This window comes from Schistocerca cancellata, unplaced genomic scaffold (assembly GCF_023864275.1).
Source record: "Schistocerca cancellata isolate TAMUIC-IGC-003103 unplaced genomic scaffold, iqSchCanc2.1 HiC_scaffold_1114, whole genome shotgun sequence".
In the NCBI taxonomy this organism is placed as follows: Eukaryota; Metazoa; Arthropoda; class Insecta; order Orthoptera; family Acrididae; genus Schistocerca; species Schistocerca cancellata.
In genome coordinates, this window is record NW_026047113.1 from 201908 (window position 1) to 229038 (window position 27131).

A 27131-nucleotide genomic window follows, 5' to 3' on the forward strand; every position below is an offset into this window, starting at 1 on the left:
GTCCCGACTTTGCTCGACTGCCGCTCGCTGCCGCTCGGGTCGTGGTCCATATGACAGCGCAAGCACGACAAACGTCTGCGGGACGAGACGAGACGAGACGAGACGAGACGACTAAGGAATAAATTCGTGGTTACAATTCAAATTTGGAACTCTACACTCCTACACAACAATAGGCGGTGACGTATTTCAGAAATCACCTGCCGATTCGTACTGTTTTGTCGTTTTCAAAGTCCTCTCGGCAAACTTGGTTAGCACATTCTCCCTCAAACTGAGTTAATTACTGCATTTTCGTACCATTACAGTAGTTTAAAAGGCATAAAGAAGCATCTTTGTCACAACAGAAAGGTAGTTTGAAAATTGGGCTGGTGACATAACAAAATAAAACAGGAAGGGAGCCAGCAGCACCCGGGTTTCCCAGGCGGTCACCCATCCAAGTACTAGCCGGGCCCGATGATGCTTAACTTCGGTGATCGGACGAGAACCGCTGTATTCATCATGGTATGGCCGTTGGCGCTCATCTAATGTAGGAGCACGGCAGAATTCGCGTTCGGCTTTTCTCCCAACACACAAAATGTTAGTTTTCGGCCGCATTTGACGAAAGCGCTTCCTTCCGCAACAGCCAGTTCCTCGTGGACGGCGGGGGGAGGCGCGCCCGGCGTCCCAGCAGAGTGACGGCCGAATTGGCGGGCGCACCGCCGCGTGTGTGAGACGCACTGCTGCTCGTTGCACCCCCTGTCATTCGCTGGGCGCGTGCAGCCTTCGACACTAGCGGAGGACGCATCTTGTCCCTGGTGTTCAGCGGAGGGCCTGTGCGGGGTGTGGCAGTGTCGTGCTGGAGGGCCCACTGGTAGCGATATGGGCTTCCTCGCCTCGCCTCGCCTCGCCTCACACCAGGTGTCTGCGTAGTTTGCAGTGCATTCTCACCATTCCTATTTCTGTCCCTGTCCCCGTCCCGACTTGTCCCGACTTTGCTCGACTGCCGCTCGCTGCCGCTCGGGTCGTGGTCCATATGACAGCGCAAGCACGACAAACGTCTGCGGGACGAGACGAGACGAGACGAGACGAGACGACTAAGGAATAAATTCGTGGTTACAATTCAAATTTGGAACTCTACACTCCTACACAACAATAGGCGGTGACGTATTTCAGAAATCACCTGCCGATTCGTACTGTTTTGTCGTTTTCAAAGTCCTCTCGGCAAACTTGGTTAGCACATTCTCCCTCAAACTGAGTTAATTACTGCATTTTCGTACCATTACAGTAGTTTAAAAGGCATAAAGAAGCATCTTTGTCACAACAGAAAGGTAGTTTGAAAATTGGGCTGGTGACATAACAAAATAAAACAGGAAGGGAGCCAGCAGCACCCGGGTTTCCCAGGCGGTCACCCATCCAAGTACTAGCCGGGCCCGATGATGCTTAACTTCGGTGATCGGACGAGAACCGCTGTATTCATCATGGTATGGCCGTTGGCGCTCATCTAATGTAGGAGCACGGCAGAATTCGCGTTCGGCTTTTCTCCCAACACACAAAATGTTAGTTTTCGGCCGCATTTGACGAAAGCGCTTCCTTCCGCAACAGCCAGTTCCTCGTGGACGGCGGGGGGTGGCGCGCCCGGCGTCCCAGCAGAGTGACGGCCGAATTGGCGGGCGCACCGCCGCGTGTGTGAGACGCACTGCTGCTCGTTGCACCCCCTGTCATTCGCTGGGCGCGTGCAGCCTTCGACACTAGCGGAGGACGCATCTTGTCCCTGGTGTTCAGCGGAGGGCCTGTGCGGGGTGTGGCAGTGTCGTGCTGGAGGGCCCACTGGTAGCGATATGGGCTTCCTCGCCTCGCCTCGCCTCGCCTCACACCAGGTGTCTGCGTAGTTTGCAGTGCATTCTCACCATTCCTATTTCTGTCCCTGTCCCCGTCCCGACTTGTCCCGACTTTGCTCGACTGCCGCTCGCTGCCGCTCGGGTCGTGGTCCATATGACAGCGCAAGCACGACAAACGTCTGCGGGACGAGACGAGACGAGACGAGACGAGACGACTAAGGAATAAATTCGTGGTTACAATTCAAATTTGGAACTCTACACTCCTACACAACAATAGGCGGTGACGTATTTCAGAAATCACCTGCCGATTCGTACTGTTTTGTCGTTTTCAAAGTCCTCTCGGCAAACTTGGTTAGCACATTCTCCCTCAAACTGAGTTAATTACTGCATTTTCGTACCATTACAGTAGTTTAAAAGGCATAAAGAAGCATCTTTGTCACAACAGAAAGGTAGTTTGAAAATTGGGCTGGTGACATAACAAAATAAAACAGGAAGGGAGCCAGCAGCACCCGGGTTTCCCAGGCGGTCACCCATCCAAGTACTAGCCGGGCCCGATGATGCTTAACTTCGGTGATCGGACGAGAACCGCTGTATTCATCATGGTATGGCCGTTGGCGCTCATCTAATGTAGGAGCACGGCAGAATTCGCGTTCGGCTTTTCTCCCAACACACAAAATGTTAGTTTTCGGCCGCATTTGACGAAAGCGCTTCCTTCCGCAACAGCCAGTTCCTCGTGGACGGCGGGGGGAGGCGCGCCCGGCGTCCCAGCAGAGTGACGGCCGAATTGGCGGGCGCACCGCCGCGTGTGTGAGACGCACTGCTGCTCGTTGCACCCCCTGTCATTCGCTGGGCGCGTGCAGCCTTCGACACTAGCGGAGGACGCATCTTGTCCCTGGTGTTCAGCGGAGGGCCTGTGCGGTGTGTGGCAGTGTCGTGCTGGAGGGCCCACTGGTAGCGATGTGGGCTTCCTCGCCTCGCCTCGCCTCGCCTCGCCTCACACCAGGTGTCTGCGTAGTTTGCAGTGCATTCGCACCATTCCTATCCCTGTCCCTGTCCCCGTCCCGACTTGTCCCGACTTTGCTCGACTGCCGCTCGCTGCCGCTCGGGTCGTGGTCCATATGACAGCGCAAGCACGACAAACGTCTGCGGGACGAGACGAGACGAGACGAGACGAGACGACTAAGGAATAAATTCGTGGTTACAAATCAAATTTGGAACTCTACACTCCTACACAACAATAGGCGGTGACGTATTTCAGAAATCACCTGCCGATTCGTACTGTTTTGTCGTTTTCAAAGTCCTCTCGGCAAACTTGGTTAGCACATTCTCCCTCAAACTGAGTTAATTACTGCATTTTCGTACCATTACAGTAGTTTAAAAGGCATAAAGAAGCATCTTTGTCACAACAGAAAGGTAGTTTGAAAATTGGGCTGGTGACATAACAAAATAAAACAGGAAGGGAGCCAGCAGCACCCGGGTTTCCCAGGCGGTCACCCATCCAAGTACTAGCCGGGCCCGATGATGCTTAACTTCGGTGATCGGACGAGAACCGCTGTATTCATCATGGTATGGCCGTTGGCGCTCATCTAATGTAGGAGCACGGCAGAATTCGCGTTCGGCTTTTCTCCCAACACACAAAATGTTAGTTTTCGGCCGCATTTGACGAAAGCGCTTCCTTCCGCAACAGCCAGTTCCTCGTGGACGGCGGGGGGTGGCGCGCCCGGCGTCCCAGCAGAGTGACGGCCGAATTGGCGGGCGCACCGCCGCGTGTGTGAGACGCACTGCTGCTCGTTGCACCCCCTGTCATTCGCTGGGCGCGTGCAGCCTTCGACACTAGCGGAGGACGCATCTTGTCCCTGGTGTTCAGCGGAGGGCCTGTGCGGGGTGTGGCAGTGTCGTGCTGGAGGGCCCACTGGTAGCGATATGGGCTTCCTCGCCTCGCCTCGCCTCGCCTCACACCAGGTGTCTGCGTAGTTTGCAGTGCATTCTCACCATTCCTATTTCTGTCCCTGTCCCCGTCCCGACTTGTCCCGACTTTGCTCGACTGCCGCTCGCTGCCGCTCGGGTCGTGGTCCATATGACAGCGCAAGCACGACAAACGTCTGCGGGACGAGACGAGACGAGACGAGACGAGACGACTAAGGAATAAATTCGTGGTTACAATTCAAATTTGGAACTCTACACTCCTACACAACAATAGGCGGTGACGTATTTCAGAAATCACCTGCCGATTCGTACTGTTTTGTCGTTTTCAAAGTCCTCTCGGCAAACTTGGTTAGCACATTCTCCCTCAAACTGAGTTAATTACTGCATTTTCGTACCATTACAGTAGTTTAAAAGGCATAAAGAAGCATCTTTGTCACAACAGAAAGGTAGTTTGAAAATTGGGCTGGTGACATAACAAAATAAAACAGGAAGGGAGCCAGCAGCACCCGGGTTTCCCAGGCGGTCACCCATCCAAGTACTAGCCGGGCCCGATGATGCTTAACTTCGGTGATCGGACGAGAACCGCTGTATTCATCATGGTATGGCCGTTGGCGCTCATCTAATGTAGGAGCACGGCAGAATTCGCGTTCGGCTTTTCTCCCAACACACAAAATGTTAGTTTTCGGCCGCATTTGACGAAAGCGCTTCCTTCCGCAACAGCCAGTTCCTCGTGGACGGCGGGGGGAGGCGCGCCCGGCGTCCCAGCAGAGTGACGGCCGAATTGGCGGGCGCACCGCCGCGTGTGTGAGACGCACTGCTGCTCGTTGCACCCCCTGTCATTCGCTGGGCGCGTGCAGCCTTCGACACTAGCGGAGGACGCATCTTGTCCCTGGTGTTCAGCGGAGGGCCTGTGCGGTGTGTGGCAGTGTCGTGCTGGAGGGCCCACTGGTAGCGATGTGGGCTTCCTCGCCTCGCCTCGCCTCGCCTCGCCTCACACCAGGTGTCTGCGTAGTTTGCAGTGCATTCGCACCATTCCTATCCCTGTCCCTGTCCCCGTCCCGACTTGTCCCGACTTTGCTCGACTGCCGCTCGCTGCCGCTCGGGTCGTGGTCCATATGACAGCGCAAGCACGACAAACGTCTGCGGGACGAGACGAGACGAGACGAGACGAGACGACTAAGGAATAAATTCGTGGTTACAATTCAAATTTGGAACTCTACACTCCTACACAACAATAGGCGGTGACGTATTTCAGAAATCACCTGCCGATTCGTACTGTTTTGTCGTTTTCAAAGTCCTCTCGGCAAACTTGGTTAGCACATTCTCCCTCAAACTGAGTTAATTACTGCATTTTCGTACCATTACAGTAGTTTAAAAGGCATAAAGAAGCATCTTTGTCACAACAGAAAGGTAGTTTGAAAATTGGGCTGGTGACATAACAAAATAAAACAGGAAGGGAGCCAGCAGCACCCGGGTTTCCCAGGCGGTCACCCATCCAAGTACTAGCCGGGCCCGATGATGCTTAACTTCGGTGATCGGACGAGAACCGCTGTATTCATCATGGTATGGCCGTTGGCGCTCATCTAATGTAGGAGCACGGCAGAATTCGCGTTCGGCTTTTCTCCCAACACACAAAATGTTAGTTTTCGGCCGCATTTGACGAAAGCGCTTCCTTCCGCAACAGCCAGTTCCTCGTGGACGGCGGGGGGTGGCGCGCCCGGCGTCCCAGCAGAGTGACGGCCGAATTGGCGGGCGCACCGCCGCGTGTGTGAGACGCACTGCTGCTCGTTGCACCCCCTGTCATTCGCTGGGCGCGTGCAGCCTTCGACACTAGCGGAGGACGCATCTTGTCCCTGGTGTTCAGCGGAGGGCCTGTGCGGGGTGTGGCAGTGTCGTGCTGGAGGGCCCACTGGTAGCGATATGGGCTTCCTCGCCTCGCCTCGCCTCGCCTCGCCTCACACCAGGTGTCTGCGTAGTTTGCAGTGCATTCTCACCATTCCTATTTCTGTCCCTGTCCCCGTCCCGACTTGTCCCGACTTTGCTCGACTGCCGCTCGCTGCCGCTCGGGTCGTGGTCCATATGACAGCGCAAGCACGACAAACGTCTGCGGGACGAGACGAGACGAGACGAGACGAGACGACTAAGGAATAAATTCGTGGTTACAATTCAAATTTGGAACTCTACACTCCTACACAACAATAGGCGGTGACGTATTTCAGAAATCACCTGCCGATTCGTACTGTTTTGTCGTTTTCAAAGTCCTCTCGGCAAACTTGGTTAGCACATTCTCCCTCAAACTGAGTTAATTACTGCATTTTCGTACCATTACAGTAGTTTAAAAGGCATAAAGAAGCATCTTTGTCACAACAGAAAGGTAGTTTGAAAATTGGGCTGGTGACATAACAAAATAAAACAGGAAGGGAGCCAGCAGCACCCGGGTTTCCCAGGCGGTCACCCATCCAAGTACTAGCCGGGCCCGATGATGCTTAACTTCGGTGATCGGACGAGAACCGCTGTATTCATCATGGTATGGCCGTTGGCGCTCATCTAATGTAGGAGCACGGCAGAATTCGCGTTCGGCTTTTCTCCCAACACACAAAATGTTAGTTTTCGGCCGCATTTGACGAAAGCGCTTCCTTCCGCAACAGCCAGTTCCTCGTGGACGGCGGGGGGTGGCGCGCCCGGCGTCCCAGCAGAGTGACGGCCGAATTGGCGGGCGCACCGCCGCGTGTGTGAGACGCACTGCTGCTCGTTGCACCCCCTGTCATTCGCTGGGCGCGTGCAGCCTTCGACACTAGCGGAGGACGCATCTTGTCCCTGGTGTTCAGCGGAGGGCCTGTGCGGGGTGTGGCAGTGTCGTGCTGGAGGGCCCACTGGTAGCGATATGGGCTTCCTCGCCTCGCCTCGCCTCGCCTCGCCTCACACCAGGTGTCTGCGTAGTTTGCAGTGCATTCTCACCATTCCTATTTCTGTCCCTGTCCCCGTCCCGACTTGTCCCGACTTTGCTCGACTGCCGCTCGCTGCCGCTCGGGTCGTGGTCCATATGACAGCGCAAGCACGACAAACGTCTGCGGGACGAGACGAGACGAGACGAGACGAGACGACTAAGGAATAAATTCGTGGTTACAATTCAAATTTGGAACTCTACACTCCTACACAACAATAGGCGGTGACGTATTTCAGAAATCACCTGCCGATTCGTACTGTTTTGTCGTTTTCAAAGTCCTCTCGGCAAACTTGGTTAGCACATTCTCCCTCAAACTGAGTTAATTACTGCATTTTCGTACCATTACAGTAGTTTAAAAGGCATAAAGAAGCATCTTTGTCATAACAGAAAGGTAGTTTGAAAATTGGGCTGGTGACATAACAAAATAAAACAGGAAGGGAGCCAGCAGCACCCGGGTTTCCCAGGCGGTCACCCATCCAAGTACTAGCCGGGCCCGATGATGCTTAACTTCGGTGATCGGACGAGAACCGCTGTATTCATCATGGTATGGCCGTTGGCGCTCATCTAATGTAGGAGCACGGCAGAATTCGCGTTCGGCTTTTCTCCCAACACACAAAATGTTAGTTTTCGGCCGCATTTGACGAAAGCGCTTCCTTCCGCAACAGCCAGTTCCTCGTGGACGGCGGGGGGAGGCGCGCCCGGCGTCCCAGCAGAGTGACGGCCGAATTGGCGGGCGCACCGCCGCGTGTGTGAGACGCACTGCTGCTCGTTGCACCCCCTGTCATTCGCTGGGCGCGTGCAGCCTTCGACACTAGCGGAGGACGCATCTTGTCCCTGGTGTTCAGCGGAGGGCCTGTGCGGTGTGTGGCAGTGTCGTGCTGGAGGGCCCACTGGTAGCGATGTGGGCTTCCTCGCCTCGCCTCGCCTCGCCTCGCCTCACACCAGGTGTCTGCGTAGTTTGCAGTGCATTCGCACCATTCCTATCCCTGTCCCTGTCCCCGTCCCGACTTGTCCCGACTTTGCTCGACTGCCGCTCGCTGCCGCTCGGGTCGTGGTCCATATGACAGCGCAAGCACGACAAACGTCTGCGGGACGAGACGAGACGAGACGAGACGAGACGACTAAGGAATAAATTCGTGGTTACAAATCAAATTTGGAACTCTACACTCCTACACAACAATAGGCGGTGACGTATTTCAGAAATCACCTGCCGATTCGTACTGTTTTGTCGTTTTCAAAGTCCTCTCGGCAAACTTGGTTAGCACATTCTCCCTCAAACTGAGTTAATTACTGCATTTTCGTACCATTACAGTAGTTTAAAAGGCATAAAGAAGCATCTTTGTCACAACAGAAAGGTAGTTTGAAAATTGGGCTGGTGACATAACAAAATAAAACAGGAAGGGAGCCAGCAGCACCCGGGTTTCCCAGGCGGTCACCCATCCAAGTACTAGCCGGGCCCGATGATGCTTAACTTCGGTGATCGGACGAGAACCGCTGTATTCATCATGGTATGGCCGTTGGCGCTCATCTAATGTAGGAGCACGGCAGAATTCGCGTTCGGCTTTTCTCCCAACACACAAAATGTTAGTTTTCGGCCGCATTTGACGAAAGCGCTTCCTTCCGCAACAGCCAGTTCCTCGTGGACGGCGGGGGGAGGCGCGCCCGGCGTCCCAGCAGAGTGACGGCCGAATTGGCGGGCGCACCGCCGCGTGTGTGAGACGCACTGCTGCTCGTTGCACCCCCTGTCATTCGCTGGGCGCGTGCAGCCTTCGACACTAGCGGAGGACGCATCTTGTCCCTGGTGTTCAGCGGAGGGCCTGTGCGGTGTGTGGCAGTGTCGTGCTGGAGGGCCCACTGGTAGCGATGTGGGCTTCCTCGCCTCGCCTCGCCTCGCCTCGCCTCACACCAGGTGTCTGCGTAGTTTGCAGTGCATTCGCACCATTCCTATCCCTGTCCCTGTCCCCGTCCCGACTTGTCCCGACTTTGCTCGACTGCCGCTCGCTGCCGCTCGGGTCGTGGTCCATATGACAGCGCAAGCACGACAAACGTCTGCGGGACGAGACGAGACGAGACGAGACGAGACGACTAAGGAATAAATTCGTGGTTACAAATCAAATTTGGAACTCTACACTCCTACACAACAATAGGCGGTGACGTATTTCAGAAATCACCTGCCGATTCGTACTGTTTTGTCGTTTTCAAAGTCCTCTCGGCAAACTTGGTTAGCACATTCTCCCTCAAACTGAGTTAATTACTGCATTTTCGTACCATTACAGTAGTTTAAAAGGCATAAAGAAGCATCTTTGTCACAACAGAAAGGTAGTTTGAAAATTGGGCTGGTGACATAACAAAATAAAACAGGAAGGGAGCCAGCAGCACCCGGGTTTCCCAGGCGGTCACCCATCCAAGTACTAGCCGGGCCCGATGATGCTTAACTTCGGTGATCGGACGAGAACCGCTGTATTCATCATGGTATGGCCGTTGGCGCTCATCTAATGTAGGAGCACGGCAGAATTCGCGTTCGGCTTTTCTCCCAACACACAAAATGTTAGTTTTCGGCCGCATTTGACGAAAGCGCTTCCTTCCGCAACAGCCAGTTCCTCGTGGACGGCGGGGGGAGGCGCGCCCGGCGTCCCAGCAGAGTGACGGCCGAATTGGCGGGCGCACCGCCGCGTGTGTGAGACGCACTGCTGCTCGTTGCACCCCCTGTCATTCGCTGGGCGCGTGCAGCCTTCGACACTAGCGGAGGACGCATCTTGTCCCTGGTGTTCAGCGGAGGGCCTGTGCGGTGTGTGGCAGTGTCGTGCTGGAGGGCCCACTGGTAGCGATGTGGGCTTCCTCGCCTCGCCTCGCCTCGCCTCGCCTCACACCAGGTGTCTGCGTAGTTTGCAGTGCATTCGCACCATTCCTATCCCTGTCCCTGTCCCCGTCCCGACTTGTCCCGACTTTGCTCGACTGCCGCTCGCTGCCGCTCGGGTCGTGGTCCATATGACAGCGCAAGCACGACAAACGTCTGCGGGACGAGACGAGACGAGACGAGACGAGACGACTAAGGAATAAATTCGTGGTTACAAATCAAATTTGGAACTCTACACTCCTACACAACAATAGGCGGTGACGTATTTCAGAAATCACCTGCCGATTCGTACTGTTTTGTCGTTTTCAAAGTCCTCTCGGCAAACTTGGTTAGCACATTCTCCCTCAAACTGAGTTAATTACTGCATTTTCGTACCATTACAGTAGTTTAAAAGGCATAAAGAAGCATCTTTGTCACAACAGAAAGGTAGTTTGAAAATTGGGCTGGTGACATAACAAAATAAAACAGGAAGGGAGCCAGCAGCACCCGGGTTTCCCAGGCGGTCACCCATCCAAGTACTAGCCGGGCCCGATGATGCTTAACTTCGGTGATCGGACGAGAACCGCTGTATTCATCATGGTATGGCCGTTGGCGCTCATCTAATGTAGGAGCACGGCAGAATTCGCGTTCGGCTTTTCTCCCAACACACAAAATGTTAGTTTTCGGCCGCATTTGACGAAAGCGCTTCCTTCCGCAACAGCCAGTTCCTCGTGGACGGCGGGGGGAGGCGCGCCCGGCGTCCCAGCAGAGTGACGGCCGAATTGGCGGGCGCACCGCCGCGTGTGTGAGACGCACTGCTGCTCGTTGCACCCCCTGTCATTCGCTGGGCGCGTGCAGCCTTCGACACTAGCGGAGGACGCATCTTGTCCCTGGTGTTCAGCGGAGGGCCTGTGCGGTGTGTGGCAGTGTCGTGCTGGAGGGCCCACTGGTAGCGATGTGGGCTTCCTCGCCTCGCCTCGCCTCGCCTCGCCTCACACCAGGTGTCTGCGTAGTTTGTAGTGCATTCGCACCATTCCTATCCCTGTCCCTGTCCCCGTCCCGACTTGTCCCGACTTTGCTCGACTGCCGCTCGCTGCCGCTCGGGTCGTGGTCCATATGACAGCGCAAGCACGACAAACGTCTGCGGGACGAGACGAGACGAGACGAGACGAGACGACTAAGGAATAAATTCGTGGTTACAAATCAAATTTGGAACTCTACACTCCTACACAACAATAGGCGGTGACGTATTTCAGAAATCACCTGCCGATTCGTACTGTTTTGTCGTTTTCAAAGTCCTCTCGGCAAACTTGGTTAGCACATTCTCCCTCAAACTGAGTTAATTACTGCATTTTCGTACCATTACAGTAGTTTAAAAGGCATAAAGAAGCATCTTTGTCACAACAGAAAGGTAGTTTGAAAATTGGGCTGGTGACATAACAAAATAAAACAGGAAGGGAGCCAGCAGCACCCGGGTTTCCCAGGCGGTCACCCATCCAAGTACTAGCCGGGCCCGATGATGCTTAACTTCGGTGATCGGACGAGAACCGCTGTATTCATCATGGTATGGCCGTTGGCGCTCATCTAATGTAGGAGCACGGCAGAATTCGCGTTCGGCTTTTCTCCCAACACACAAAATGTTAGTTTTCGGCCGCATTTGACGAAAGCGCTTCCTTCCGCAACAGCCAGTTCCTCGTGGACGGCGGGGGGAGGCGCGCCCGGCGTCCCAGCAGAGTGACGGCCGAATTGGCGGGCGCACCGCCGCGTGTGTGAGACGCACTGCTGCTCGTTGCACCCCCTGTCATTCGCTGGGCGCGTGCAGCCTTCGACACTAGCGGAGGACGCATCTTGTCCCTGGTGTTCAGCGGAGGGCCTGTGCGGTGTGTGGCAGTGTCGTGCTGGAGGGCCCACTGGTAGCGATGTGGGCTTCCTCGCCTCGCCTCGCCTCGCCTCGCCTCACACCAGGTGTCTGCGTAGTTTGCAGTGCATTCGCACCATTCCTATCCCTGTCCCTGTCCCCGTCCCGACTTGTCCCGACTTTGCTCGACTGCCGCTCGCTGCCGCTCGGGTCGTGGTCCATATGACAGCGCAAGCACGACAAACGTCTGCGGGACGAGACGAGACGAGACGAGACGAGACGAGACGACTAAGGAATAAATTCGTGGTTACAAATCAAATTTGGAACTCTACACTCCTACACAACAATAGGCGGTGACGTATTTCAGAAATCACCTGCCGATTCGTACTGTTTTGTCGTTTTCAAAGTCCTCTCGGCAAACTTGGTTAGCACATTCTCCCTCAAACTGAGTTAATTACTGCATTTTCGTACCATTACAGTAGTTTAAAAGGCATAAAGAAGCATCTTTGTCACAACAGAAAGGTAGTTTGAAAATTGGGCTGGTGACATAACAAAATAAAACAGGAAGGGAGCCAGCAGCACCCGGGTTTCCCAGGCGGTCACCCATCCAAGTACTAGCCGGGCCCGATGATGCTTAACTTCGGTGATCGGACGAGAACCGCTGTATTCATCATGGTATGGCCGTTGGCGCTCATCTAATGTAGGAGCACGGCAGAATTCGCGTTCGGCTTTTCTCCCAACACACAAAATGTTAGTTTTCGGCCGCATTTGACGAAAGCGCTTCCTTCCGCAACAGCCAGTTCCTCGTGGACGGCGGGGGGAGGCGCGCCCGGCGTCCCAGCAGAGTGACGGCCGAATTGGCGGGCGCACCGCCGCGTGTGTGAGACGCACTGCTGCTCGTTGCACCCCCTGTCATTCGCTGGGCGCGTGCAGCCTTCGACACTAGCGGAGGACGCATCTTGTCCCTGGTGTTCAGCGGAGGGCCTGTGCGGTGTGTGGCAGTGTCGTGCTGGAGGGCCCACTGGTAGCGATGTGGGCTTCCTCGCCTCGCCTCGCCTCGCCTCGCCTCACACCAGGTGTCTGCGTAGTTTGCAGTGCATTCGCACCATTCCTATCCCTGTCCCTGTCCCCGTCCCGACTTGTCCCGACTGCCGCTCGCTGCCGCTCGGGTCGTGGTCCATATGACAGCGCAAGCACGACAAACGTCTGCGGGACGAGACGAGACGAGACGAGACGAGACGAGACGACTAAGGAATAAATTCGTGGTTACAAATCAAATTTGGAACTCTACACTCCTACACAACAATAGGCGGTGACGTATTTCAGAAATCACCTGCCGATTCGTACTGTTTTGTCGTTTTCAAAGTCCTCTCGGCAAACTTGGTTAGCACATTCTCCCTCAAACTGAGTTAATTACTGCATTTTCGTACCATTACAGTAGTTTAAAAGGCATAAAGAAGCATCTTTGTCACAACAGAAAGGTAGTTTGAAAATTGGGCTGGTGACATAACAAAATAAAACAGGAAGGGAGCCAGCAGCACCCGGGTTTCCCAGGCGGTCACCCATCCAAGTACTAGCCGGGCCCGATGATGCTTAACTTCGGTGATCGGACGAGAACCGCTGTATTCATCATGGTATGGCCGTTGGCGCTCATCTAATGTAGGAGCACGGCAGAATTCGCGTTCGGCTTTTCTCCCAACACACAAAATGTTAGTTTTCGGCCGCATTTGACGAAAGCGCTTCCTTCCGCAACAGCCAGTTCCTCGTGGACGGCGCGGGGAGGCGCGCCCGGCGTCCCAGCAGAGTGACGGCCGAATTGGCGGGCGCACCGCCGCGTGTGTGAGACGCACTGCTGCTCGTTGCACCCCCTGTCATTCGCTGGGCGCGTGCAGCCTTCGACACTAGCGGAGGACGCATCTTGTCCCTGGTGTTCAGCGGAGGGCCTGTGCGGTGTGTGGCAGTGTCGTGCTGGAGGGCCCACTGGTAGCGATGTGGGCTTCCTCGCCTCGCCTCGCCTCGCCTCGCCTCACACCAGGTGTCTGCGTAGTTTGCAGTGCATTCGCACCATTCCTATCCCTGTCCCTGTCCCCGTCCCGACTTGTCCCGACTTTGCTCGACTGCCGCTCGCTGCCGCTCGGGTCGTGGTCCATATGACAGCGCAAGCACGACAAACGTCTGCGGGACGAGACGAGACGAGACGAGACGAGACGACTAAGGAATAAATTCGTGGTTACAATTCAAATTTGGAACTCTACACTCCTACACAACAATAGGCGGTGACGTATTTCAGAAATCACCTGCCGATTCGTACTGTTTTGTCGTTTTCAAAGTCCTCTCGGCAAACTTGGTTAGCACATTCTCCCTCAAACTGAGTTAATTACTGCATTCTCGTACCATTACAGTAGTTTAAAAGGCATAAAGAAGCATCTTTGTCACAACAGAAAGGTAGTTTGAAAATTGGGCTGGTGACATAACAAAATAAAACAGGAAGGGAGCCAGCAGCACCCGGGTTTCCCAGGCGGTCACCCATCCAAGTACTAGCCGGGCCCGATGATGCTTAACTTCGGTGATCGGACGAGAACCGCTGTATTCATCATGGTATGGCCGTTGGCGCTCATCTAATGTAGGAGCACGGCAGAATTCGCGTTCGGCTTTTCTCCCAACACACAAAATGTTAGTTTTCGGCCGCATTTGACGAAAGCGCTTCCTTCCGCAACAGCCAGTTCCTCGTGGACGGCGGGGGGAGGCGCGCCCGGCGTCCCAGCAGAGTGACGGCCGAATTGGCGGGCGCACCGCCGCGTGTGTGAGACGCACTGCTGCTCGTTGCACCCCCTGTCATTCGCTGGGCGCGTGCAGCCTTCGACACTAGCGGAGGACGCATCTTGTCCCTGGTGTTCAGCGGAGGGCCTGTGCGGTGTGTGGCAGTGTCGTGCTGGAGGGCCCACTGGTAGCGATGTGGGCTTCCTCGCCTCGCCTCGCCTCGCCTCGCCTCACACCAGGTGTCTGCGTAGTTTGCAGTGCATTCGCACCATTCCTATCCCTGTCCCTGTCCCCGTCCCGACTTGTCCCGACTTTGCTCGACTGCCGCTCGCTGCCGCTCGGGTCGTGGTCCATATGACAGCGCAAGCACGACAAACGTCTGCGGGACGAGACGAGACGAGACGAGACGAGACGACTAAGGAATAAATTCGTGGTTACAAATCAAATTTGGAACTCTACACTCCTACACAACAATAGGCGGTGACGTATTTCAGAAATCACCTGCCGATTCGTACTGTTTTGTCGTTTTCAAAGTCCTCTCGGCAAACTTGGTTAGCACATTCTCCCTCAAACTGAGTTAATTACTGCATTTTCGTACCATTACAGTAGTTTAAAAGGCATAAAGAAGCATCTTTGTCACAACAGAAAGGTAGTTTGAAAATTGGGCTGGTGACATAACAAAATAAAACAGGAAGGGAGCCAGCAGCACCCGGGTTTCCCAGGCGGTCACCCATCCAAGTACTAGCCGGGCCCGATGATGCTTAACTTCGGTGATCGGACGAGAACCGCTGTATTCATCATGGTATGGCCGTTGGCGCTCATCTAATGTAGGAGCACGGCAGAATTCGCGTTCGGCTTTTCTCCCAACACACAAAATGTTAGTTTTCGGCCGCATTTGACGAAAGCGCTTCCTTCCGCAACAGCCAGTTCCTCGTGGACGGCGGGGGGAGGCGCGCCCGGCGTCCCAGCAGAGTGACGGCCGAATTGGCGGGCGCACCGCCGCGTGTGTGAGACGCACTGCTGCTCGTTGCACCCCCTGTCATTCGCTGGGCGCGTGCAGCCTTCGACACTAGCGGAGGACGCATCTTGTCCCTGGTGTTCAGCGGAGGGCCTGTGCGGTGTGTGGCAGTGTCGTGCTGGAGGGCCCACTGGTAGCGATGTGGGCTTCCTCGCCTCGCCTCGCCTCGCCTCGCCTCACACCAGGTGTCTGCGTAGTTTGCAGTGCATTCGCACCATTCCTATCCCTGTCCCTGTCCCCGTCCCGACTTGTCCCGACTTTGCTCGACTGCCGCTCGCTGCCGCTCGGGTCGTGGTCCATATGACAGCGCAAGCACGACAAACGTCTGCGGGACGAGACGAGACGAGACGAGACGAGACGACTAAGGAATAAATTCGTGGTTACAAATCAAATTTGGAACTCTACACTCCTACACAACAATAGGCGGTGACGTATTTCAGAAATCACCTGCCGATTCGTACTGTTTTGTCGTTTTCAAAGTCCTCTCGGCAAACTTGGTTAGCACATTCTCCCTCAAACTGAGTTAATTACTGCATTTTCGTACCATTACAGTAGTTTAAAAGGCATAAAGAAGCATCTTTGTCACAACAGAAAGGTAGTTTGAAAATTGGGCTGGTGACATAACAAAATAAAACAGGAAGGGAGCCAGCAGCACCCGGGTTTCCCAGGCGGTCACCCATCCAAGTACTAGCCGGGCCCGATGATGCTTAACTTCGGTGATCGGACGAGAACCGCTGTATTCATCATGGTATGGCCGTTGGCGCTCATCTAATGTAGGAGCACGGCAGAATTCGCGTTCGGCTTTTCTCCCAACACACAAAATGTTAGTTTTCGGCCGCATTTGACGAAAGCGCTTCCTTCCGCAACAGCCAGTTCCTCGTGGACGGCGGGGGGAGGCGCGCCCGGCGTCCCAGCAGAGTGACGGCCGAATTGGCGGGCGCACCGCCGCGTGTGTGAGACGCACTGCTGCTCGTTGCACCCCCTGTCATTCGCTGGGCGCGTGCAGCCTTCGACACTAGCGGAGGACGCATCTTGTCCCTGGTGTTCAGCGGAGGGCCTGTGCGGTGTGTGGCAGTGTCGTGCTGGAGGGCCCACTGGTAGCGATGTGGGCTTCCTCGCCTCGCCTCGCCTCGCCTCGCCTCACACCAGGTGTCTGCGTAGTTTGCAGTGCATTCGCACCATTCCTATCCCTGTCCCTGTCCCCGTCCCGACTTGTCCCGACTTTGCTCGACTGCCGCTCGCTGCCGCTCGGGTCGTGGTCCATATGACAGCGCAAGCACGACAAACGTCTGCGGGACGAGACGAGACGAGACGAGACGAGACGACTAAGGAATAAATTCGTGGTTACAAATCAAATTTGGAACTCTACACTCCTACACAACAATAGGCGGTGACGTATTTCAGAAATCACCTGCCGATTCGTACTGTTTTGTCGTTTTCAAAGTCCTCTCGGCAAACTTGGTTAGCACATTCTCCCTCAAACTGAGTTAATTACTGCATTTTCGTACCATTACAGTAGTTTAAAAGGCATAAAGAAGCATCTTTGTCACAACAGAAAGGTAGTTTGAAAATTGGGCTGGTGACATAACAAAATAAAACAGGAAGGGAGCCAGCAGCACCCGGGTTTCCCAGGCGGTCACCCATCCAAGTACTAGCCGGGCCCGATGATGCTTAACTTCGGTGATCGGACGAGAACCGCTGTATTCATCATGGTATGGCCGTTGGCGCTCATCTAATGTAGGAGCACGGCAGAATTCGCGTTCGGCTTTTCTCCCAACACACAAAATGTTAGTTTTCGGCCGCATTTGACGAAAGCGCTTCCTTCCGCAACAGCCAGTTCCTCGTGGACGGCGGGGGGAGGCGCGCCCGGCGTCCCAGCAGAGTGACGGCCGAATTGGCGGGCGCACCGCCGCGTGTGTGAGACGCACTGCTGCTCGTTGCACCCCCTGTCATTCGCTGGGCGCGTGCAGCCTTCGACACTAGCGGAGGACGCATCTTGTCCCTGGTGTTCAGCGGAGGGCCTGTGCGGTGTGTGGCAGTGTCGTGCTGGAGGGCCCACTGGTAGCGATGTGGGCTTCCTCGCCTCGCCTCGCCTCGCCTCGCCTCACACCAGGTGTCTGCGTAGTTTGTAGTGCATTCGCACCATTCCTATCCCTGTCCCTGTCCCCGTCCCGACTTGTCCCGACTTTGCTCGACTGCCGCTCGCTGCCGCTCGGGTCGTGGTCCATATGACAGCGCAAGCACGACAAACGTCTGCGGGACGAGACGAGACGAGACGAGACGAGACGACTAAGGAATAAATTCGTGGTTACAAATCAAATTTGGAACTCTACACTCCTACACAACAATAGGCGGTGACGTATTTCAGAAATCACCTGCCGATTCGTACTGTTTTGTCGTTTTCAAAGTCCTCTCGGCAAACTTGGTTAGCACATTCTCCCTCAAACTGAGTTAATTACTGCATTTTCGTACCATTACAGTAGTTTAAAAGGCATAAAGAAGCATCTTTGTCACAACAGAAAGGTAGTTTGAAAATTGGGCTGGTGACATAACAAAATAAAACAGGAAGGGAGCCAGCAGCACCCGGGTTTCCCAGGCGGTCACCCATCCAAGTACTAGCCGGGCCCGATGATGCTTAACTTCGGTGATCGGACGAGAACCGCTGTATTCATCATGGTATGGCCGTTGGCGCTCATCTAATGTAGGAGCACGGCAGAATTCGCGTTCGGCTTTTCTCCCAACACACAAAATGTTAGTTTTCGGCCGCATTTGACGAAAGCGCTTCCTTCCGCAACAGCCAGTTCCTCGTGGACGGCGGGGGGAGGCGCGCCCGGCGTCCCAGCAGAGTGACGGCCGAATTGGCGGGCGCACCGCCGCGTGTGTGAGACGCACTGCTGCTCGTTGCACCCCCTGTCATTCGCTGGGCGCGTGCAGCCTTCGACACTAGCGGAGGACGCATCTTGTCCCTGGTGTTCAGCGGAGGGCCTGTGCGGTGTGTGGCAGTGTCGTGCTGGAGGGCCCACTGGTAGCGATGTGGGCTTCCTCGCCTCGCCTCGCCTCGCCTCGCCTCACACCAGGTGTCTGCGTAGTTTGCAGTGCATTCGCACCATTCCTATCCCTGTCCCTGTCCCCGTCCCGACTTGTCCCGACTTTGCTCGACTGCCGCTCGCTGCCGCTCGGGTCGTGGTCCATATGACAGCGCAAGCACGACAAACGTCTGCGGGACGAGACGAGACGAGACGAGACGAGACGAGACGACTAAGGAATAAATTCGTGGTTACAAATCAAATTTGGAACTCTACACTCCTACACAACAATAGGCGGTGACGTATTTCAGAAATCACCTGCCGATTCGTACTGTTTTGTCGTTTTCAAAGTCCTCTCGGCAAACTTGGTTAGCACATTCTCCCTCAAACTGAGTTAATTACTGCATTTTCGTACCATTACAGTAGTTTAAAAGGCATAAAGAAGCATCTTTGTCACAACAGAAAGGTAGTTTGAAAATTGGGCTGGTGACATAACAAAATAAAACAGGAAGGGAGCCAGCAGCACCCGGGTTTCCCAGGCGGTCACCCATCCAAGTACTAGCCGGGCCCGATGATGCTTAACTTCGGTGATCGGACGAGAACCGCTGTATTCATCATGGTATGGCCGTTGGCGCTCATCTAATGTAGGAGCACGGCAGAATTCGCGTTCGGCTTTTCTCCCAACACACAAAATGTTAGTTTTCGGCCGCATTTGACGAAAGCGCTTCCTTCCGCAACAGCCAGTTCCTCGTGGACGGCGGGGGGAGGCGCGCCCGGCGTCCCAGCAGAGTGACGGCCGAATTGGCGGGCGCACCGCCGCGTGTGTGAGACGCACTGCTGCTCGTTGCACCCCCTGTCATTCGCTGGGCGCGTGCAGCCTTCGACACTAGCGGAGGACGCATCTTGTCCCTGGTGTTCAGCGGAGGGCCTGTGCGGTGTGTGGCAGTGTCGTGCTGGAGGGCCCACTGGTAGCGATGTGGGCTTCCTCGCCTCGCCTCGCCTCGCCTCGCCTCACACCAGGTGTCTGCGTAGTTTGCAGTGCATTCGCACCATTCCTATCCCTGTCCCTGTCCCCGTCCCGACTTGTCCCGACTGCCGCTCGCTGCCGCTCGGGTCGTGGTCCATATGACAGCGCAAGCACGACAAACGTCTGCGGGACGAGACGAGACGAGACGAGACGAGACGAGACGACTAAGGAATAAATTCGTGGTTACAAATCAAATTTGGAACTCTACACTCCTACACAACAATAGGCGGTGACGTATTTCAGAAATCACCTGCCGATTCGTACTGTTTTGTCGTTTTCAAAGTCCTCTCGGCAAACTTGGTTAGCACATTCTCCCTCAAACTGAGTTAATTACTGCATTTTCGTACCATTACAGTAGTTTAAAAGGCATAAAGAAGCATCTTTGTCACAACAGAAAGGTAGTTTGAAAATTGGGCTGGTGACATAACAAAATAAAACAGGAAGGGAGCCAGCAGCACCCGGGTTTCCCAGGCGGTCACCCATCCAAGTACTAGCCGGGCCCGATGATGCTTAACTTCGGTGATCGGACGAGAACCGCTGTATTCATCATGGTATGGCCGTTGGCGCTCATCTAATGTAGGAGCACGGCAGAATTCGCGTTCGGCTTTTCTCCCAACACACAAAATGTTAGTTTTCGGCCGCATTTGACGAAAGCGCTTCCTTCCGCAACAGCCAGTTCCTCGTGGACGGCGCGGGGAGGCGCGCCCGGCGTCCCAGCAGAGTGACGGCCGAATTGGCGGGCGCACCGCCGCGTGTGTGAGACGCACTGCTGCTCGTTGCACCCCCTGTCATTCGCTGGGCGCGTGCAGCCTTCGACACTAGCGGAGGACGCATCTTGTCCCTGGTGTTCAGCGGAGGGCCTGTGCGGTGTGTGGCAGTGTCGTGCTGGAGGGCCCACTGGTAGCGATGTGGGCTTCCTCGCCTCGCCTCGCCTCGCCTCGCCTCACACCAGGTGTCTGCGTAGTTTGCAGTGCATTCGCACCATTCCTATCCCTGTCCCTGTCCCCGTCCCGACTTGTCCCGACTTTGCTCGACTGCCGCTCGCTGCCGCTCGGGTCGTGGTCCATATGACAGCGCAAGCACGACAAACGTCTGCGGGACGAGACGAGACGAGACGAGACGAGACGACTAAGGAATAAATTCGTGGTTACAATTCAAATTTGGAACTCTACACTCCTACACAACAATAGGCGGTGACGTATTTCAGAAATCACCTGCCGATTCGTACTGTTTTGTCGTTTTCAAAGTCCTCTCGGCAAACTTGGTTAGCACATTCTCCCTCAAACTGAGTTAATTACTGCATTCTCGTACCATTACAGTAGTTTAAAAGGCATAAAGAAGCATCTTTGTCACAACAGAAAGGTAGTTTGAAAATTGGGCTGGTGACATAACAAAATAAAACAGGAAGGGAGCCAGCAGCACCCGGGTTTCCCAGGCGGTCACCCATCCAAGTACTAGCCGGGCCCGATGATGCTTAACTTCGGTGATCGGACGAGAACCGCTGTATTCATCATGGTATGGCCGTTGGCGCTCATCTAATGTAGGAGCACGGCAGAATTCGCGTTCGGCTTTTCTCCCAACACACAAAATGTTAGTTTTCGGCCGCATTTGACGAAAGCGCTTCCTTCCGCAACAGCCAGTTCCTCGTGGACGGCGGGGGGAGGCGCGCCCGGCGTCCCAGCAGAGTGACGGCCGAATTGGCGGGCGCACCGCCGCGTGTGTGAGACGCACTGCTGCTCGTTGCACCCCCTGTCATTCGCTGGGCGCGTGCAGCCTTCGACACTAGCGGAGGACGCATCTTGTCCCTGGTGTTCAGCGGAGGGCCTGTGCGGTGTGTGGCAGTGTCGTGCTGGAGGGCCCACTGGTAGCGATGTGGGCTTCCTCGCCTCGCCTCGCCTCGCCTCGCCTCACACCAGGTGTCTGCGTAGTTTGCAGTGCATTCGCACCATTCCTATCCCTGTCCCTGTCCCCGTCCCGACTTGTCCCGACTTTGCTCGACTGCCGCTCGCTGCCGCTCGGGTCGTGGTCCATATGACAGCGCAAGCACGACAAACGTCTGCGGGACGAGACGAGACGAGACGAGACGAGACGACTAAGGAATAAATTCGTGGTTACAAATCAAATTTGGAACTCTACACTCCTACACAACAATAGGCGGTGACGTATTTCAGAAATCACCTGCCGATTCGTACTGTTTTGTCGTTTTCAAAGTCCTCTCGGCAAACTTGGTTAGCACATTCTCCCTCAAACTGAGTTAATTACTGCATTTTCGTACCATTACAGTAGTTTAAAAGGCATAAAGAAGCATCTTTGTCACAACAGAAAGGTAGTTTGAAAATTGGGCTGGTGACATAACAAAATAAAACAGGAAGGGAGCCAGCAGCACCCGGGTTTCCCAGGCGGTCACCCATCCAAGTACTAGCCGGGCCCGATGATGCTTAACTTCGGTGATCGGACGAGAACCGCTGTATTCATCATGGTATGGCCGTTGGCGCTCATCTAATGTAGGAGCACGGCAGAATTCGCGTTCGGCTTTTCTCCCAACACACAAAATGTTAGTTTTCGGCCGCATTTGACGAAAGCGCTTCCTTCCGCAACAGCCAGTTCCTCGTGGACGGCGGGGGGAGGCGCGCCCGGCGTCCCAGCAGAGTGACGGCCGAATTGGCGGGCGCACCGCCGCGTGTGTGAGACGCACTGCTGCTCGTTGCACCCCCTGTCATTCGCTGGGCGCGTGCAGCCTTCGACACTAGCGGAGGACGCATCTTGTCCCTGGTGTTCAGCGGAGGGCCTGTGCGGTGTGTGGCAGTGTCGTGCTGGAGGGCCCACTGGTAGCGATGTGGGCTTCCTCGCCTCGCCTCGCCTCGCCTCGCCTCACACCAGGTGTCTGCGTAGTTTGCAGTGCATTCGCACCATTCCTATCCCTGTCCCTGTCCCCGTCCCGACTTGTCCCGACTTTGCTCGACTGCCGCTCGCTGCCGCTCGGGTCGTGGTCCATATGACAGCGCAAGCACGACAAACGTCTGCGGGACGAGACGAGACGAGACGAGACGAGACGAGACGACTAAGGAATAAATTCGTGGTTACAAATCAAATTTGGAACTCTACACTCCTACACAACAATAGGCGGTGACGTATTTCAGAAATCACCTGCCGATTCGTACTGTTTTGTCGTTTTCAAAGTCCTCTCGGCAAACTTGGTTAGCACATTCTCCCTCAAACTGAGTTAATTACTGCATTTTCGTACCATTACAGTAGTTTAAAAGGCATAAAGAAGCATCTTTGTCACAACAGAAAGGTAGTTTGAAAATTGGGCTGGTGAGATAACAAAATAAAACAGGAAGGGAGCCAGCAGCACCCGGGTTTCCCAGGCGGTCACCCATCCAAGTACTAGCCGGGCCCGATGATGCTTAACTTCGGTGATCGGACGAGAACCGCTGTATTCATCATGGTATGGCCGTTGGCGCTCATCTAATGTAGGAGCACGGCAGAATTCGCGTTCGGCTTTTCTCCCAACACACAAAATGTTAGTTTTCGGCCGCATTTGACGAAAGCGCTTCCTTCCGCAACAGCCAGTTCCTCGTGGACGGCGGGGGGAGGCGCGCCCGGCGTCCCAGCAGAGTGACGGCCGAATTGGCGGGCGCACCGCCGCGTGTGTGAGACGCACTGCTGCTCGTTGCACCCCCTGTCATTCGCTGGGCGCGTGCAGCCTTCGACACTAGCGGAGGACGCATCTTGTCCCTGGTGTTCAGCGGAGGGCCTGTGCGGTGTGTGGCAGTGTCGTGCTGGAGGGCCCACTGGTAGCGATGTGGGCTTCCTCGCCTCGCCTCGCCTCGCCTCGCCTCACACCAGGTGTCTGCGTAGTTTGCAGTGCATTCGCACCATTCCTATCCCTGTCCCTGTCCCCGTCCCGACTTGTCCCGACTTTGCTCGACTGCCGCTCGCTGCCGCTCGGGTCGTGGTCCATATGACAGCGCAAGCACGACAAACGTCTGCGGGACGAGACGAGACGAGACGAGACGAGACGACTAAGGAATAAATTCGTGGTTACAATTCAAATTTGGAACTCTACACTCCTACACAACAATAGGCGGTGACGTATTTCAGAAATCACCTGCCGATTCGTACTGTTTTGTCGTTTTCAAAGTCCTCTCGGCAAACTTGGTTAGCACATTCTCCCTCAAACTGAGTTAATTACTGCATTTTCGTACCATTACAGTAGTTTAAAAGGCATAAAGAAGCATCTTTGTCACAACAGAAAGGTAGTTTGAAAATTGGGCTGGTGACATAACAAAATAAAACAGGAAGGGAGCCAGCAGCACCCGGGTTTCCCAGGCGGTCACCCATCCAAGTACTAGCCGGGCCCGATGATGCTTAACTTCGGTGATCGGACGAGAACCGCTGTATTCATCATGGTATGGCCGTTGGCGCTCATCTAATGTAGGAGCACGGCAGAATTCGCGTTCGGCTTTTCTCCCAACACACAAAATGTTAGTTTTCGGCCGCATTTGACGAAAGCGCTTCCTTCCGCAACAGCCAGTTCCTCGTGGACGGCGGGGGGAGGCGCGCCCGGCGTCCCAGCAGAGTGACGGCCGAATTGGCGGGCGCACCGCCGCGTGTGTGAGACGCACTGCTGCTCGTTGCACCCCCTGTCATTCGCTGGGCGCGTGCAGCCTTCGACACTAGCGGAGGACGCATCTTGTCCCTGGTGTTCAGCGGAGGGCCTGTGCGGTGTGTGGCAGTGTCGTGCTGGAGGGCCCACTGGTAGCGATGTGGGCTTCCTCGCCTCGCCTCGCCTCGCCTCGCCTCACACCAGGTGTCTGCGTAGTTTGCAGTGCATTCGCACCATTCCTATCCCTGTCCCTGTCCCCGTCCCGACTTGTCCCGACTTTGCTCGACTGCCGCTCGCTGCCGCTCGGGTCGTGGTCCATATGACAGCGCAAGCACGACAAACGTCTGCGGGACGAGACGAGACGAGACGAGACGAGACGACTAAGGAATAAATTCGTGGTTACAAATCAAATTTGGAACTCTACACTCCTACACAACAATAGGCGGTGACGTATTTCAGAAATCACCTGCCGATTCGTACTGTTTTGTCGTTTTCAAAGTCCTCTCGGCAAACTTGGTTAGCACATTCTCCCTCAAACTGAGTTAATTACTGCATTTTCGTACCATTACAGTAGTTTAAAAGGCATAAAGAAGCATCTTTGTCACAACAGAAAGGTAGTTTGAAAATTGGGCTGGTGACATAACAAAATAAAACAGGAAGGGAGCCAGCAGCACCCGGGTTTCCCAGGCGGTCACCCATCCAAGTACTAGCCGGGCCCGATGATGCTTAACTTCGGTGATCGGACGAGAACCGCTGTATTCATCATGGTATGGCCGTTGGCGCTCATCTAATGTAGGAGCACGGCAGAATTCGCGTTCGGCTTTTCTCCCAACACACAAAATGTTAGTTTTCGGCCGCATTTGACGAAAGCGCTTCCTTCCGCAACAGCCAGTTCCTCGTGGACGGCGGGGGGAGGCGCGCCCGGCGTCCCAGCAGAGTGACGGCCGAATTGGCGGGCGCACCGCCGCGTGTGTGAGACGCACTGCTGCTCGTTGCACCCCCTGTCATTCGCTGGGCGCGTGCAGCCTTCGACACTAGCGGAGGACGCATCTTGTCCCTGGTGTTCAGCGGAGGGCCTGTGCGGTGTGTGGCAGTGTCGTGCTGGAGGGCCCCACTGTAGCGATGTGGGCTTCCTCGCCTCGCCTCGCCTCGCCTCGCCTCACACCAGGTGTCTGCGTAGTTTGCAGTGCATTCGCACCATTCCTATCCCTGTCCCTGTCCCCGTCCCGACTTGTCCCGACTTTGCTCGACTGCCGCTCGCTGCCGCTCGGGTCGTGGTCCATATGACAGCGCAAGCACGACAAACGTCTGCGGGACGAGACGAGACGAGACGAGACGAGACGACTAAGGAATAAATTCGTGGTTACAATTCAAATTTGGAACTCTACACTCCTACACAACAATAGGCGGTGACGTATTTCAGAAATCACCTGCCGATTCGTACTGTTTTGTCGTTTTCAAAGTCCTCTCGGCAAACTTGGTTAGCACATTCTCCCTCAAACTGAGTTAATTACTGCATTTTCGTACCATTACAGTAGTTTAAAAGGCATAAAGAAGCATCTTTGTCACAACAGAAAGGTAGTTTGAAAATTGGGCTGGTGACATAACAAAATAAAACAGGAAGGGAGCCAGCAGCACCCGGGTTTCCCAGGCGGTCACCCATCCAAGTACTAGCCGGGCCCGATGATGCTTAACTTCGGTGATCGGACGAGAACCGCTGTATTCATCATGGTATGGCCGTTGGCGCTCATCTAATGTAGGAGCACGGCAGAATTCGCGTTCGGCTTTTCTCCCAACACACAAAATGTTAGTTTTCGGCCGCATTTGACGAAAGCGCTTCCTTCCGCAACAGCCAGTTCCTCGTGGACGGCGGGGGGAGGCGCGCCCGGCGTCCCAGCAGAGTGACGGCCGAATTGGCGGGCGCACCGCCGCGTGTGTGAGACGCACTGCTGCTCGTTGCACCCCCTGTCATTCGCTGGGCGCGTGCAGCCTTCGACACTAGCGGAGGACGCATCTTGTCCCTGGTGTTCAGCGGAGGGCCTGTGCGGTGTGTGGCAGTGTCGTGCTGGAGGGCCCACTGGTAGCGATGTGGGCTTCCTCGCCTCGCCTCGCCTCGCCTCGCCTCACACCAGGTGTCTGCGTAGTTTGCAGTGCATTCGCACCATTCCTATCCCTGTCCCTGTCCCCGTCCCGACTTGTCCCGACTTTGCTCGACTGCCGCTCGCTGCCGCTCGGGTCGTGGTCCATATGACAGCGCAAGCACGACAAACGTCTGCGGGACGAGACGAGACGAGACGAGACGAGACGAGACGACTAAGGAATAAATTCGTGGTTACAAATCAAATTTGGAACTCTACACTCCTACACAACAATAGGCGGTGACGTATTTCAGAAATCACCTGCCGATTCGTACTGTTTTGTCGTTTTCAAAGTCCTCTCGGCAAACTTGGTTAGCACATTCTCCCTCAAACTGAGTTAATTACTGCATTTTCGTACCATTACAGTAGTTTAAAAGGCATAAAGAAGCATCTTTGTCACAACAGAAAGGTAGTTTGAAAATTGGGCTGGTGACATAACAAAATAAAACAGGAAGGGAGCCAGCAGCACCCGGGTTTCCCAGGCGGTCACCCATCCAAGTACTAGCCGGGCCCGATGATGCTTAACTTCGGTGATCGGACGAGAACCGCTGTATTCATCATGGTATGGCCGTTGGCGCTCATCTAATGTAGGAGCACGGCAGAATTCGCGTTCGGCTTTTCTCCCAACACACAAAATGTTAGTTTTCGGCCGCATTTGACGAAAGCGCTTCCTTCCGCAACAGCCAGTTCCTCGTGGACGGCGGGGGGAGGCGCGCCCGGCGTCCCAGCAGAGTGACGGCCGAATTGGCGGGCGCACCGCCGCGTGTGTGAGACGCACTGCTGCTCGTTGCACCCCCTGTCATTCGCTGGGCGCGTGCAGCCTTCGACACTAGCGGAGGACGCATCTTGTCCCTGGTGTTCAGCGGAGGGCCTGTGCGGTGTGTGGCAGTGTCGTGCTGGAGGGCCCACTGGTAGCGATGTGGGCTTCCTCGCCTCGCCTCGCCTCGCCTCGCCTCACACCAGGTGTCTGCGTAGTTTGCAGTGCATTCGCACCATTCCTATCCCTGTCCCTGTCCCCGTCCCGACTTGTCCCGACTTTGCTCGACTGCCGCTCGCTGCCGCTCGGGTCGTGGTCCATATGACAGCGCAAGCACGACAAACGTCTGCGGGACGAGACGAGACGAGACGAGACGAGACGAGACGACTAAGGAATAAATTCGTGGTTACAAATC

At 55.1% G+C, this 27131-nt stretch overlaps 28 non-coding genes across 28 annotated transcripts; all 28 read right to left on the minus strand.

Moving 5' to 3' along the window:
- Nucleotides 1-393: 393 nt before the first annotated feature.
- Nucleotides 394-512, minus strand: LOC126158787 (5S ribosomal RNA). Its single transcript, XR_007533770.1, has one exon. It is a non-coding gene; the product is annotated as a 5S ribosomal RNA (ribosomal RNA).
- An 840-nt stretch (nucleotides 513-1352) lies between these two features.
- On the minus strand, nucleotides 1353-1471 carry LOC126158788 (5S ribosomal RNA). The gene has a single exon (XR_007533771.1). It is a non-coding gene; the product is annotated as a 5S ribosomal RNA (ribosomal RNA).
- Nucleotides 1472-2311: 840 nt separating this feature from the next.
- LOC126158789 (5S ribosomal RNA) lies at nucleotides 2312-2430 on the minus strand. The gene has a single exon (XR_007533772.1). It is a non-coding gene; the product is annotated as a 5S ribosomal RNA (ribosomal RNA).
- An 845-nt stretch (nucleotides 2431-3275) lies between these two features.
- Nucleotides 3276-3394, minus strand: LOC126158790 (5S ribosomal RNA). The gene has a single exon (XR_007533773.1). It is a non-coding gene; the product is annotated as a 5S ribosomal RNA (ribosomal RNA).
- An 840-nt stretch (nucleotides 3395-4234) lies between these two features.
- LOC126158791 (5S ribosomal RNA) lies at nucleotides 4235-4353 on the minus strand. Its single transcript, XR_007533774.1, has one exon. It is a non-coding gene; the product is annotated as a 5S ribosomal RNA (ribosomal RNA).
- Nucleotides 4354-5198: 845 nt separating this feature from the next.
- Nucleotides 5199-5317, minus strand: LOC126158793 (5S ribosomal RNA). Its single transcript, XR_007533776.1, has one exon. It is a non-coding gene; the product is annotated as a 5S ribosomal RNA (ribosomal RNA).
- An 845-nt stretch (nucleotides 5318-6162) lies between these two features.
- LOC126158795 (5S ribosomal RNA) lies at nucleotides 6163-6281 on the minus strand. The gene has a single exon (XR_007533777.1). It is a non-coding gene; the product is annotated as a 5S ribosomal RNA (ribosomal RNA).
- Nucleotides 6282-7126: 845 nt separating this feature from the next.
- LOC126158796 (5S ribosomal RNA) lies at nucleotides 7127-7245 on the minus strand. The gene has a single exon (XR_007533778.1). It is a non-coding gene; the product is annotated as a 5S ribosomal RNA (ribosomal RNA).
- Nucleotides 7246-8090: 845 nt separating this feature from the next.
- On the minus strand, nucleotides 8091-8209 carry LOC126158797 (5S ribosomal RNA). The gene has a single exon (XR_007533779.1). It is a non-coding gene; the product is annotated as a 5S ribosomal RNA (ribosomal RNA).
- Nucleotides 8210-9054: 845 nt separating this feature from the next.
- On the minus strand, nucleotides 9055-9173 carry LOC126158798 (5S ribosomal RNA). Its single transcript, XR_007533780.1, has one exon. It is a non-coding gene; the product is annotated as a 5S ribosomal RNA (ribosomal RNA).
- An 845-nt stretch (nucleotides 9174-10018) lies between these two features.
- On the minus strand, nucleotides 10019-10137 carry LOC126158799 (5S ribosomal RNA). Its single transcript, XR_007533781.1, has one exon. It is a non-coding gene; the product is annotated as a 5S ribosomal RNA (ribosomal RNA).
- Nucleotides 10138-10982: 845 nt separating this feature from the next.
- On the minus strand, nucleotides 10983-11101 carry LOC126158800 (5S ribosomal RNA). Its single transcript, XR_007533782.1, has one exon. It is a non-coding gene; the product is annotated as a 5S ribosomal RNA (ribosomal RNA).
- An 850-nt stretch (nucleotides 11102-11951) lies between these two features.
- LOC126158801 (5S ribosomal RNA) lies at nucleotides 11952-12070 on the minus strand. The gene has a single exon (XR_007533783.1). It is a non-coding gene; the product is annotated as a 5S ribosomal RNA (ribosomal RNA).
- An 840-nt stretch (nucleotides 12071-12910) lies between these two features.
- LOC126158802 (5S ribosomal RNA) lies at nucleotides 12911-13029 on the minus strand. Its single transcript, XR_007533784.1, has one exon. It is a non-coding gene; the product is annotated as a 5S ribosomal RNA (ribosomal RNA).
- Nucleotides 13030-13874: 845 nt separating this feature from the next.
- LOC126158803 (5S ribosomal RNA) lies at nucleotides 13875-13993 on the minus strand. The gene has a single exon (XR_007533785.1). It is a non-coding gene; the product is annotated as a 5S ribosomal RNA (ribosomal RNA).
- Nucleotides 13994-14838: 845 nt separating this feature from the next.
- LOC126158805 (5S ribosomal RNA) lies at nucleotides 14839-14957 on the minus strand. The gene has a single exon (XR_007533787.1). It is a non-coding gene; the product is annotated as a 5S ribosomal RNA (ribosomal RNA).
- Nucleotides 14958-15802: 845 nt separating this feature from the next.
- On the minus strand, nucleotides 15803-15921 carry LOC126158806 (5S ribosomal RNA). The gene has a single exon (XR_007533788.1). It is a non-coding gene; the product is annotated as a 5S ribosomal RNA (ribosomal RNA).
- An 845-nt stretch (nucleotides 15922-16766) lies between these two features.
- Nucleotides 16767-16885, minus strand: LOC126158807 (5S ribosomal RNA). Its single transcript, XR_007533789.1, has one exon. It is a non-coding gene; the product is annotated as a 5S ribosomal RNA (ribosomal RNA).
- An 845-nt stretch (nucleotides 16886-17730) lies between these two features.
- LOC126158808 (5S ribosomal RNA) lies at nucleotides 17731-17849 on the minus strand. The gene has a single exon (XR_007533790.1). It is a non-coding gene; the product is annotated as a 5S ribosomal RNA (ribosomal RNA).
- An 850-nt stretch (nucleotides 17850-18699) lies between these two features.
- LOC126158809 (5S ribosomal RNA) lies at nucleotides 18700-18818 on the minus strand. Its single transcript, XR_007533791.1, has one exon. It is a non-coding gene; the product is annotated as a 5S ribosomal RNA (ribosomal RNA).
- An 840-nt stretch (nucleotides 18819-19658) lies between these two features.
- LOC126158811 (5S ribosomal RNA) lies at nucleotides 19659-19777 on the minus strand. The gene has a single exon (XR_007533792.1). It is a non-coding gene; the product is annotated as a 5S ribosomal RNA (ribosomal RNA).
- Nucleotides 19778-20622: 845 nt separating this feature from the next.
- LOC126158812 (5S ribosomal RNA) lies at nucleotides 20623-20741 on the minus strand. Its single transcript, XR_007533793.1, has one exon. It is a non-coding gene; the product is annotated as a 5S ribosomal RNA (ribosomal RNA).
- Nucleotides 20742-21586: 845 nt separating this feature from the next.
- Nucleotides 21587-21705, minus strand: LOC126158813 (5S ribosomal RNA). The gene has a single exon (XR_007533794.1). It is a non-coding gene; the product is annotated as a 5S ribosomal RNA (ribosomal RNA).
- Nucleotides 21706-22555: 850 nt separating this feature from the next.
- LOC126158814 (5S ribosomal RNA) lies at nucleotides 22556-22674 on the minus strand. Its single transcript, XR_007533795.1, has one exon. It is a non-coding gene; the product is annotated as a 5S ribosomal RNA (ribosomal RNA).
- Nucleotides 22675-23519: 845 nt separating this feature from the next.
- Nucleotides 23520-23638, minus strand: LOC126158815 (5S ribosomal RNA). The gene has a single exon (XR_007533796.1). It is a non-coding gene; the product is annotated as a 5S ribosomal RNA (ribosomal RNA).
- Nucleotides 23639-24483: 845 nt separating this feature from the next.
- LOC126158817 (5S ribosomal RNA) lies at nucleotides 24484-24602 on the minus strand. The gene has a single exon (XR_007533798.1). It is a non-coding gene; the product is annotated as a 5S ribosomal RNA (ribosomal RNA).
- Nucleotides 24603-25447: 845 nt separating this feature from the next.
- LOC126158818 (5S ribosomal RNA) lies at nucleotides 25448-25566 on the minus strand. Its single transcript, XR_007533799.1, has one exon. It is a non-coding gene; the product is annotated as a 5S ribosomal RNA (ribosomal RNA).
- An 850-nt stretch (nucleotides 25567-26416) lies between these two features.
- On the minus strand, nucleotides 26417-26535 carry LOC126158819 (5S ribosomal RNA). Its single transcript, XR_007533800.1, has one exon. It is a non-coding gene; the product is annotated as a 5S ribosomal RNA (ribosomal RNA).
- Between the last annotated feature and the right edge of the window lie 596 nt (nucleotides 26536-27131).